We start from the raw sequence: 11,495 nt of genomic DNA, 5'->3' as shown, positions 1-11,495 counted from the left end.
GAATTGACCCATTATGCAATATCGGTCTTCTTGTTCGCCGCTGGTGGTCGCCTGCTCGAGATGCTGCTGCAAGCGGCGTCCAGGTAGAGGCCACCAAAGGAGAGCAACATCGGGGCAGAGGCAACCACAGCGGGGAGATGATGATGCCACGATTACGCAAACAATTTTTTTTTGCTTATATCCCATGTTCAAATAATCAAGTTGTTTTTGGTACAAGTTTGTCTGACCATGGATCCTATCTCTGTCAGCAAATTCCGAGAATTGGTAGGAAATTAGTATCAAGTTGATGTAGCAACTTTATGTTACTTGTTTATTAAGTACATCTTGTGATTATTTAGGTGTGTTTTGGGGGATTTTTATGCTAATTTGCATACTAGATGCTATATTGAAGTGGTAGATATTGTGAGACAATTGTTGTTTTGTGTGTAATACATAGCTGTGTAATGCTTGTTATTAAGTTGTCCATAAATTGCTCGTTAAGTTGCATACGTTTCTTGTTAGGCGCTTAACATAATGTCTATTCACGAGGGAGTTCTTTTATTTTTCTAAGTTGTTGCATACATTACATTTGTTGTTCCGCAAGGCACACTCAATTGCTTTTTATTTACCTATAGTATGCATTTGCCTTTTTTTTCTTGTGAATTATGCATTTGATATTCATAGGTTCATGATGCTATCTAAGTTGCTTATCATGTTTCGATAAGTTGATTAACACTTTAGCTTAAGTTGTTTTATGCTTTCTCCTAAGTTGGAGCTTGCAGTCCACCAAGTTCCAGGTATCAGTCCTACTAAGTTGCTTCGTCAGGCAACTTGGTTTATCAACTTACACAAACACATGTCCATTTATTAAGTTGTTGGTTTTTGCATATCCATGCAACTAGGGTTATTCCTTTTGATTCACGGTGCAAATCAATCGACATCATAAGTTGTTTATGCCTTTTTTATTAAGTTGCTTGGCCACTTATATAAAGTTTCTTGCTGCTCCTTAGTAAAGTTAGATTTTGTCAGAGTTTCACTACATATGCATGTCCTAGGCGTTTTTTTACTTTTCTCTGTACACAATCATGCAAATAATTTAGTTCCTTAGCTCGTCTAACTAAGCGCTGCGACACTATAGTTGAGTTTGGGGAGTTTGTTCATACATGTTACTTTGCTAAAAAACAAAGTTATTTATGTTCCATACACTTATTTTGATGTTTTAGCAACAACCTTAAGTTGCTTTACACTTTATCCTAAGTTGCTTATTCCATTTCATTAAGTTGACTAATGACTTTAGCTTAATTTGATTAGTCATTTCAGCTTAAGTTGCATTCCACTTTATCCTCAGTTGCTTATCCCAATTAATTAAGTTGATTAGTCACTTTAGATTAAGTTGCTTTCCACTTTATCCTAAGTTGAGTACACTGTTTTACTAAGTTGATTATCCACTTTAGTTGAAGTTGTGTTACACTTTCTCCTAAGTTGCTTATATACCAGGGGATCATGACTCCATGCTTGTTGGTCACCTTGGTTAAACACTTGCATTTTTAATTGTAGATTGGGCTTATTAAGTTGTTCGACACTCTATTTTTTCATAATTTTAATGCTAAATTGCCCAGTGGATGATGGTTAGTTGTCTAAACTATTTAGACTAAGTACATTTATTGTATTTCTAGCAATATTTGTCACACCGTGTCTTTTTGCACCAGCGGTAGCTGGAGTGCATCAACTGAGCCTGCTCTACTTGCATTCCAGTTGGGGCCTGATGCAACTAAAGCAACACCAGCAGTAACTAATCCTATTAGGTGTCCATGTTTGTTCTTTGTTTCATTCACTTGGTCTTATATGAATACAACTAAGCTTGTGCAGGTTTTTTTTGTTCTTCCTCTCAACATATCACATATACTATATCTAATTAGCTGTCCTAGGTCCGTTCTATCTTTTGTATCTACGATACAACTAAATTAGTTTCATACAGTTCTTTGTTGCTTCACGAATACGCTTAGTTGATTGCACATAATATCGATAAATGGAGACTTTTGTCTCTTGGTTTTGCATAAAGTACAATGCGTTGGTACTACACGCATGCCTAAGTTAATTACACATAATGTCATTCAATGTAGAGCATTTCCTTTGCCAATTTGCTTTTACATATGATGCTTTGTTGCTACAGGCTATGTTGTTTTTTTCAAGGAAAAATATCTAGGGTGCAGTTGGGTTGCGATTTTAATGTGGGATCTACTATGTAGCTACCCAGATTGTGAAGGATCTAAATCTAGGAACCTATGTTTTAGGTGTGTGTGATTTCATTTACCTTTTGGAGTTCAATTTTTTTCCACTGACGTGCCTTCGTCTGAAGTTGGTCACTGGTCTAATTAATTGTCTTGTCAACATGCTCAAGGTGCTTATTTGTGATGTTGCTAAGTTGTACCGGGAAGCGGTGGATCCCGGGCGGCGAATCTAGTACCATCTCGAGAGCAGTGATGGAGGCCATGACACCTAGCTTCAGCAGGTGACAACGCCCATGATGCCTAGAGCGAGCGCAGTGGTGGAGGAGGCCATGGAACCAAGTTTGAGCAGGTGATGGCGCCCACGATGCATAGCGAGAGCGCAAGCCTGCCATGGCCCTGGCCAACATAACTTGATTATCCATTTTAATTAACTTACTCACGGCTGCCTTGCTAAGTTGATTTCTGGTTATGTTTTACTTTGCTAAACTTTGATGCTAAGTTGCTTTCTAGGTAGTATTAAAAATGCCTTAACATTGATGCTAATTCCACTTTATCCTAAGTTGAGTACACTGTTTTATTAAGTTGATTATCCACTTTAGTTGAAGTTGTGTTACACTTTCTCCTAAGTTGCTTATATACCAGGGGATCATGACTCCATGCTTGTTGGTTACCTTGGTTAAACACTTGCATTTTTAATTGTAGATTGGGCTTATTAAGTTGTTCGACACTCTATTTTTTGCATAATTTTAATGCAAAAATGCCCAGTGGATGATGGTTAGTTGTCTAAACTATTTAGACTAAGTATATTTATTGTATTTCTAGCAATATTTGTCACACCGTGTGTTTTTGCACCAGCGGTAGCTGGAGTGCATCAACTGAGCCTGCTCTACTTGCATTCCAGTTGGGGCCTGATGCAACTAAAGCAACACCAGCAGTAACTAATCCTATTAGGTGTCCATGTTTGTTCTTTGTTTCATTCACTTGGTCTTATATGAATACAACTAAGCTTGTGCAGGTTTTTTTTGTTCTTCCTCTCAACATATCACATATACTATATCTAATTAGCTGTCCTAGGTCTGTTCTATCTTTTGTATCTACGATACAACTAAATTAGTTTTATACAGTTCTTTGTTGCTTCACGAATACGCTTAGTTGATTGCACATAATATCGATAAATGGAGACTTTTGTCTCTTGGTTTTGCATAAAGTACAATGCGTTGGTACTACAAACATGCCTAAGTTAATTACACATAATGTCATTCAATGTAGAGCATTTCCTTTGCCAATTTGCTTTTACATATGATGCTTTGTTGCTACAGGCTATGTTGTTTTTTTCAAGGAAAAATATCTAGGGTGCAGTTGGGTGCGATTTTAATGTGGGATCTACTATGTAGCTACCCAGATTGTGAAGGATCTAAATCTAGGAACCTATGTTTTAGGTGTGTGTGATTTCATTTACCTTTTGGAGTTCAATTTTTTTCCCTGACGTGCCTTCGTCTGAAGTTGGTCACTGGTCTAATTAATTATCTTGTCAACATGCTCAAGGTGCTTATTTGTGATGTTGCTAAGTTGTACCGGGAAGCGGTGGATCCCGGGCGGCGAATCTAGTACCATCTCGAGAGCAGTGATGGAGGCCATGACACCTAGCTTCAGCAGGTGACAACGCCCATGATGCCTAGAGCGAGCGCAGTGGTGGAGGAGGCCATGGAACCAAGTTTGAGCAGGTGATGGCGCCCACGATGCATAGCGAGAGCGCAAGCCTGCCATGGCCCTGGCCAACATAACTTGATTATCCATTTTAATTAACTTACTCACGGCTGCCTTGCTAAGTTGATTTCTTGTTATGTTTTACTTTGCTAAACTTTGATGCTTTCTAGGTAGTATTAAAAATATCTTAACATTGATGCTAAGTTGTTTTTATGCCTGAAGAGATCATGCATTCTTTTGTGATATACAGAAGTTGTAGTTTTCAGTCAAATTTAGATCTCCATGGAAATCTGGAGGAGAAAGAAGAGGTGGAGTAGTTCGCTTTGCAGAACAAGTATCTCGAGAAAGAAGAAGAGCGAGAGTAGTTCATCAAGCGATCTCACGCTGCTGTGTGATGATTTTTCCCTTAGGTGGTGTAACCTTCCTGCTGATTTTCCTTTACGTGTAACCTTCTTTTCTTTAGTGATTGGATGCTGAATCGATCAAAACAATACCTGGATGCTCGGATGAATAAACCAGCATCCGGATGCTGGGTTGGACAAACCAGCACCGAATGCTGCCTAGCCACGTCCTTATTCATAAACGGTGCAGCACCTGGACGTTTTTTTTGTCAAGTCGCCAAAGCGGTCAGCCTAGATATTTTGGTAGCAAACCGTCATAGCCCTTCTATAAACTAGATTTAAAAGTCCGCTTTAGCGCACCATCCTGTGGAGCTCGTGATGATGTTTAGTTTGCATAATGACGATTCAAATTAACTGCTACTAATACGATATATCTTTTAGGCTTTACAAAAGTATCTTCTGAAAACTATAGTACCTTACAGAAATTTGATGCGTCTTTAAAATAAAAACATGTGACAAGCTGATGGGGCACCGAAGAGTTTTACTCTTTTCAACCAAAGTCCCTTCTCCTTGAGGGAAGAAACAATCTCTCCAACATATAAGTAAAAGGCCAAAAACTATTGGTCAAGGTTATTTTGTTTCAAGATAAATAAAAAATTTATGTGTCTTTGCAATATAAAAAAAAGAGTCATATTGAATATAGTTGTCCTGTTACATGGAAGATTATATTAGGGAACAAATACAATTTTCTTTTCTAATCAATTTCAACAGAATCAATGAATAGAAATTTGACCAGAATCAATGAATGGAAATTTTTCCATACGATATACCAAGCATTAACACCTAGATAACTTAAGAAATGAACAATACAATTGTACAATCACCGTGCACCACTGTAAATAATAAATATAAGCTTTACCGTTAACTGGTCATAGTGAGAAGAATATTATTTATGTACCAACTTGAGGCTTCCAACGTGGAGGAACATTGGTCATCCATATCTACCAAGCAACTGTATCAACATATGTGTGTGTTTTGCCGAGCATGTACATACCACAAGGTTATGCAATAAAGGGCAAAACTACCAAACAGCCGTAACGACAAGAAGGCAAAAGAAATTATGTTTTCAAAGGCTCGCATTATATTCCAACATGACCTGCTTGTCCATGTGACTAACATGACACATACAACTGAGGCAATGCATAATACAAAGAAAGAAATGGGGTCTTCGACGTTCAGGTTGGAATTGATCTACCAGACTGAAATCAATGAATGTTGCATGTTTGCATGTTGCATGTTCAGACTGAAACCTGTGGATCCCCAGTGTTATGGCCAGCACTGATGTTCACCACAAGGAGGTTCTCGTCATCAGCAATGGCCTAGAGTTTGCCCTGGTAGAACGCCATGTCTTCGAACCACTTACACCTATCGTACGCGCGTACTGACCACGACAAGGCCCCTGGCTGGCACATCTCAAAAAAAAAAACCAATGCAGCAACAAGGTTTGGCGAGCACATGATTATCTTACTTATGTGATGCTTGTTTGATTCTCTCATATGCATCCATGTAGCGTAAACCAAACTATCTAAATCTATCCGTCTAGTGACAGCATTCGGAAACCGGAGACGGATGCACGAGAGAGCAGGGAGTTTCATGGTGGCCCTGGAGAAGGGGTCGACCAGGAAGCATCCGTCGTCGCGGGGGAAGACGAGCCAGTTGCCGCAGGCGCTCTGGTACCCGGCGAAGCCGCAGCCAGGGAAGCGGAAGGGTTTAGTGTAGGGGAGGCTGTAGAAGGTGTCGTTGGGGAGCGCGAGCAGCGGATGTGGCGGAGGAAGGGACAGCTTCGTAGCGGCACGCCACTGTGGGCACACCGCGGCGAAGCGGGCACGGTCGACGTACGCAGGTAGCACGCGGAGCACCAGGACGGCCAGGTCTTGCGGGATGGCTGACCACGACGGCGGTGGCTGCAAGTGCGGCTGCGTCTCCGGTGCCATCGGTCCTGCAAACAAGATCCAAGCAGGCAACAGTATCAGCCGACTGATCATCCTACTCCGGAAAAGGCGCAAAGAATGACGACACGGCAACAGTTTTCCCGCAGACAGGCATTCCGTCGAACACATTGTATGCACGGCCAGTGCAAACAGCGCCTACCAAGAGAGAAATGGGCAACTGATCCTCCTGAGCAAGAGGCGGGTATGATATAGCAGCATTGTCCCAGAGCAGAGTCAATGCGTATAACACCCTGTCGCGCCTGGCCAGCGGACGGGGCAGGAGCAGGCAGTCAAATCCCCAAGAGCAATCACCCAAACGCGGCAAGAACCATGGAGGGAGCGAGCAGGAGGAAAGCGGGACGGTGCGTGAGATGAAGGAAGACGCGGATACCTAGAGAGATCAGCGCCGTCCCGGTGTCGAAGCTGCGGTCGGTTTGCCGTTCGCGCCGCCGCGCCGGTGTGGTCGCTGCTGTCGTGCGGGAGTGGAGTGGAGTGTGCCTGCCCGAACGGGGCCGTGTGAAGTGAACCAAATGCGTGCAGACTACAACAGCCCAGGTCGATGCCCTAAGTTTTTTTTTTTTTTTTGAGAACCATTTGCCGCCACTTTATTGAACAACTAAAAACATCGGGATACAAGATTCATCAGGCGTCTGGGCTAGCCAGACATGGCGGCCGGTGTCACGGGAGACATAAGACCTCGCAAGGCCATGTGCTTCCGTGTTTGAGGATCTTCGCTCATGAACAAACTCTACTGCAGCGAAGTCGCGAGACCTGGAGTTGATCTCTTTCAGTACACTACTAAATCTGCCAAAGTAAGGTCCCTTCATGCTATTAACGACCTCCAGGCAGTCAGTGGCAATCCTTGCTCGTGTGATATTCAGATCTTCAGCTAGGGATAGGGCCTCTCTGCAAGCCATAGCTTCCAACGTGGCAGGGTCATCAATTCCTTGAATGATCACTGCCGAAGCTCCGAGGAAGTCTCCATTCTCTGCTCGGAAAACCGCTGCAATGGCACCAGCTTTGCTTGTTTTCTTGACAGCAGCGTCAACGTTGAATTTTACAAACCCAGCCGGAGGAGCAATCCATCGCTTCACGGTGAATTTCCTGCACGGACTAATAATGGGTTTGCTTGGCAATGCATACTCCAGATCATGGATAAAAGACTCCACAAAGCAGTGCGTGGAGAGAGGGCTTTGGTAGACGCCTTCATGAATCGCTTTACGCCTCGCAGCCCAGATCGCCCAGAGTGTGACAAAACAGTAGATCAGCTCATCATGCTTCAAGGTATTGATCATTGTGAAAATCCACTGTTTGGCTTCTGGCTCAGATGTGTGCATCATATGTTCTGTGATCGATGCAGGGGCTAAAGCCCATACACATCTACTCATCGTGCACTCGAGTAATGAGTGACGCCAGGAATCCACCACCCCGCACAATGAGCAGGCGCTGTCAGGCGACATATTGCGGTGGTGTCGGACATCGGCAGTAGGAATGGATTGTTTTGCGAGCCTCCACAAGAAAACACGCAATTTCGATGGAATCTGAACTTTCCATAGTGCAGTCCAGTTTCGTTCCTCTTGTTCCTGATCAGAGGTAGTTGCCGTGCCATTCAGCCACGCCTCACGTCGTCGTTTTGCATTGACAACCATACGATATGCTGAGCGGACAGTGAACACCCCCGAACGCTCATATTGCCATGCCCAGAAATCATCGAACCTCATCGTACTGATAGGGATTGTTTGGATAACTTCAATGTCCAACGGCAAGAAGAATTCTTGCAGCCTATCATTCTTCCACGTCGCAGATGTGTGATCAATAAAATCTGCAACTGTAGATGGCGGGTCTCTCTTGAGACAGGAAATTGGCCTCATCATAGTATCGCGTGGCATCCAATTATCATTCCACGCATTGGTATGCTCTCCAGTTCCAATTCGCCGTATTAGACCCTGCCTCAAAATATCTCGTCCGTCCACAATTGAACGCCAAACCTGCGAAGGATGCGAACCAACTTGTGCTTCCAGGAAATTACAGTCAGGGAAGTAGACTGCTTTGAGGATCCTCGCACTCAATGTCTCTTGATTTTGAAGAATCCTCCATGCCTGTCTTTCCAGTAGTGCAAGATTGAAAATCTCAATGTCGCGAAATCCCAAACCTCCAGCATATTTGGGTGTAGTCATGTCTTCCCAAGCCACCCAACATGTCTTCCTCTTTCCATCGCGGCATCCCCACCAAAAATTACGAAGGAGGCCATTTATATGCTGACACAGCCCTCGCGGTAGTTTAAAGCATGACATAGAAAAGGTGGGAATCGCCTGCGCAACAGACTTAATTAAAATCTCCTTACCTCCAGCAGATAAGGGAAGTTCAAGCCACCCTTGTATTTGTTTCCATACACGGTCACTCAGATATTTGAAGGCTCCATTCACGGATCGCCCCACATCTGTTGGCATACCAAGGTATTTCTCACTAAGAGACTCATTTTGTACATTCATAATGTTCTTCATTGCAATCCGTGTCGACTCTGGACACCCTTTGCTAAAGAAGACCGATGATTTATCAAGATTAATCCTTTGTCCCGAGGCTTGGCAATAGGTATGCAAGACCTCACTGACTTCTCCCGCTCCCTCAATACTCGCTTTCACAAACAGCAGGCTGTCATCCGCAAATAGTAGGTGGTTAACTGCTGGCGCAGTGTTGGCCACTTTTAGTCCGTTAAGACTGGATGATGGTAACATACTTCTAGATTTTAAAAGGCACGAGAGACCCTCTGCTGCAAGCAAAAACAAATAAGGTGAGATGGGATCTCCCTGACGGATACCTCGAGAAGGCCTAAAGGATTCAGTTGGTGATCCGTTGAAAAGAACTGAGAATGTAACTGTGGAGACCATCCTCATCACGAGATTTACCCAATCGGGTTTAAAACCGAGCTTCAACATAATTGCCTCGAGATAAGCCCATTCAACCCGATCATATGCCTTTCGCATGTCCAACTTGAGAGCACATTGTTGATGTTTCTTTGCTTTGTTTCTTTTCATAAAGTGCAAACACTCATAAGCTGTAATGATGTTATCCGTGATCAACCTCCCTGGTACAAACGCGGATTGTTCCTGCGAGATGATCTCTGGTAAGATCTTTTTTAACCTATTAGCCAAGACCTTTGATGCAATCTTAAAAATGACATTGCATAGGCTTATAGGACGAAATTGACCTAGCTCAACAGGGCTTGCCACCTTCGGAATGAGAACAATGAAGGTGTCATTTATTTTCTCCGGACTATCTTCACCCCGTAAGATGCGGAGAACAGCACTTGTGACCTCAGCTCCACATAAATCCCTATTTCTTTGGAAGAAGTATGCTGGAAAACCATCAGGGCCAGGTGCCTTAGTTGGAAACATTTGATAAAGAGCTATTTTTACTTCTTCCTCCGTGTAGGGAGCCACCAGACCCTCATTCATCACTTCCGTGACAGATGCAGGTACAGTATTTAGGACATCCTCCATCCCGTTAGTCGCCTCTGAAGCATACAAATCACTATAAAATGCACGTGTGAGAGTGTGCAGCTCCAGTGGGTCATCAGTGAACTCACCATCGGATTTCCGAAGACGAGAGATTTTGTTCTTCTTCTTTCTGCGGCTTGCACGCTGATGGAAGAAGTGTGTGTTTCTGTCTCCTTCAGACAACCACTGAACCCGAGAGCGTTGGCGCCACATCACCTCCTCCTGATGGTGCAATTCAGCAATGCGGTCACTGATTTTAATCTCCTCTTGGGTCGGCCCTACTCTGTCCGGCACTGAGCGCAACCGCTCGAGTTTGGACTTCAGTTCTCGTAGGTTTTTTCGGACATTGCCGAACGTATTCTCATTCCAGTCAGTGAGTTTACTGGACACCTTTCTCAGCTTATCCGTAATATGCTCAGTGCTTGTACCACTGTCCCCTTCATGCCAAGTATCATGTAAGAAAGGATCAAAGTTCCTGTGTGACTCCCACATAATTTCATACCTGAAAATCTCCCTTGATGGCCTCTCTCTTAATTCTTCTGGGTTGAAGCGGAGAAAGATCGGACAATGATCCGAAGTAACCGCCGTGAGGTGCTCAAGGCTGGCCAGAGGATAGCGTACACTCCAGCTTGACGTTGCCAGGGCTCTGTCGAGACGAGTGCGACAATAAGATCCACCTGCTACTTTCTTCTCAAACGTCCACGGTAGACCCTTATAACCTAGATCAGCTAGTCCACAAATGTCGACAGTCTCTCGAAAGGCAGCAATCTGAGCGTTGCTCCTCTCCCTGACACCGACATGTTCCTCCCTATGGAGTACTTCGTTGAAGTCACCCATGCAAAGCCATGGAAGATCCGATGAAGATTTGATGAACTTCAACATGTCCCACGTCTTATGACGCTCTAGGACTTGAGCTTCTCCGTAAACACAAGTAAAACGCCAAGGTTCCATATCAGATGAAGAAACAATAGCGTCAAAGTGATACTGAGAATAAGGCAAAATTTCTAAATTTATTTCATTATTCCAAAACACACCAATGCCACCGCTGCGGCCATAACTACTAATAGCAAAAGCGCGGTCATATCCTAGCGTGCTTGCTAGACTTTCCACTCTACTCTTGTGCAACTGAGTCTCAACGACACATAAGATAGAGGGGCATATCTTCGTGCAAAGTCACGAAGCTCACGAATGGTCGCAGCCAGTGGCGGAGCTTGAAAGAAAATCGTGGGCGGGCCAAACCAGAGCACAAAGATTTGCTCTAAAGCTAAATCAATTCTTATTTGACTACCCTTGTATATAGTACCTATATTGCAATTTGTAAACAATAGCCGATAAATTATTCATGCTACCAAATAGTTAACAAATAATTTATTTGCAATCAAGCTGCAATGATACTGCTGTGAAGCCATTTGAGGAAAGTGAGTTACCTCTCGCCTCTCACTTGTGCCATGCGCCTAGGGAGAATTGGACCAGCTGCCTGAGCTACAGCAGAAAAATCGAAGAAGGTAGATTTTTTTTTGCGGGGAAGGTAGATGACACGAGGAGATAAGAGCTTGTGGAATGGGTCTCCGAATTGCCGCCGCTGCAAGTTTTCTGGCCGTTTGCCGGCCTGCATCTGTTGTTGGCTGGGAATTGCGGATTTGGGGATGGTGCCTATGCAGCGGATACCCGCGCGTGCTGCTTGCTGCTGCATGGTTGCCGTCGATTCTCTTCGGCAGTTCACATGATGCATCAGCTGCTCAGTCACCG

The sequence above is a fragment of the Lolium rigidum genome, chromosome 4 (assembly GCF_022539505.1).
Source record: "Lolium rigidum isolate FL_2022 chromosome 4, APGP_CSIRO_Lrig_0.1, whole genome shotgun sequence".
NCBI lineage: Eukaryota > Viridiplantae > Streptophyta > Magnoliopsida > Poales > Poaceae > Lolium > Lolium rigidum.
Note: the sequence above shows the minus strand (reverse complement) of the source record.